Source organism: Saccopteryx leptura, chromosome 4, assembly GCF_036850995.1.
Source record: "Saccopteryx leptura isolate mSacLep1 chromosome 4, mSacLep1_pri_phased_curated, whole genome shotgun sequence".
NCBI lineage: Eukaryota > Metazoa > Chordata > Mammalia > Chiroptera > Emballonuridae > Saccopteryx > Saccopteryx leptura.
Window position 1 is genome coordinate 3,856,789 of NC_089506.1, and position 1,504 is coordinate 3,858,292.

The following is a 1,504-nucleotide window of genomic DNA, read 5'->3' on the forward strand; positions in this document are numbered from 1 at the left end:
CGGTCACTCCTCCGGGGGTCTCCCAGAAGACCACCCGCACCGGTCACTCCCCTGGGGGTCTTCCGGGAGACCACCCGCACCGGTCACTCCCTCGGACTTCCCATCATCTTGATGTCAGGTCATTACAGGGTTTTATGTTGTGATGCTGTTTTTGTGACCTCATGAAGCTCCGCTCCGCTGCAGTCACAGGACAGAGAGGCCTGCCGTCGGCGTCTCTCCCGGGAACACGCAGCGGCCTTCATTTTTACAGCTTCGGTGTAAGGTTGGCATTTTAACTTCTCTTTCCCTGGTTAACTCCCGACGATACTCTGTTCCTACAAAGTCCATGCTTAGCTCCCCAGAGTTCCGCCATCCATCCCCCTGATTTACCCGTGAGCCTTTGGTGGGTTACCATAAACGTGAAAAGTGGACCCACACTCCCGGTCACCCGGCAGAGGCGTCCAGGGGCCCACTTCAACCTCGTAACTCTATTGGCTGGACTGCTGAGCGTGTAGACTTTTAATTGTATTGATTCCTCAGGTAACCATAACTCCAGGGGTTTTTTAAAGCTATTCTCTAAAGAATCTACTACTATGGGCTCAAGTAACTGATACAGAAATACATAAATAAGAAATAAAATTCTCCAAGCACTACTCTGCTGACCCACAGCACCGCCCTCTCTCCAGGTAAATTCTGGTGCCAACTTGCCGTGACTTGTTCCAGAATGCCGGCTATGTATTTAGGCACATGTGTGGACATGTGCAAATCCCTTGTGTCGCTTATATGTAAATGGTATTGTGCTCCACACATTTTGGAAAATTGTGTTTGTTCCTTAAGAATACTATTTTTTTTTTTTTTTGTATTTTTCTGAAGCTGGAAACGGGGAGAGACAGTCAGACAGACTCCCGCATGCGCCCGACCAGGATCCACCCGGCAAGCCCACCAGGGGCGATGCTCTGACCACCAGGGGGCGATGCTCTGCCCCTCCGGGGCGTCGCTCTGCCCTGACCAGAGCCACTCTAGCGCCTGGGGCAGAGGCCAAGGAGCCATCCCCAGCGCCCGGGCCATCTTTGCTCCAATGGAGCCTTGGCTGCGGGAGGGGAAGAGAGAGACAGAGAGGAAGGGGGGGGTGGAGAAGCAAATGGGCGCTTCTCCTATGTGCCCTGGCTGGGAATCGAACCCGGGTCCCCCGCACGTTAGGCCGACGCTCTACCGCTGAGCAAACCGGCCAGGGCCAAGAATACTATTTTAATGTTTGGATGATCCTTCATGTTGTTCTGAGAACAGAAGAGACTACGTCTGTATATGTGTGCATGCACACACGTGCACACCCACGCACACACGTGTATTCACATGTAGATTACTCTCTACCAGTGTGAAGTACTTCATGCCATGGCTGTAGCACATTTTTTCCGGTTATTAACTATTGTTAATTATTGAACCATTCTTGCATAGATGCGTATCAGTTCTCTCTTCTCTCTATTTCACATTGGCCTACAGTGCACGTTGTATGAATCAACAAAGT

General features: G+C 51.3%; 1 non-coding gene across 1 annotated transcript; it reads right to left on the minus strand.

The window, feature by feature from the left end:
• Positions 1-1,138: 1,138 nt before the first annotated feature.
• Positions 1,139-1,214, minus strand: TRNAV-AAC (transfer RNA valine (anticodon AAC)). Its single transcript has one exon. It is a non-coding gene; the product is annotated as a tRNA-Val (tRNA).
• Between the last annotated feature and the right edge of the window lie 290 nt (positions 1,215-1,504).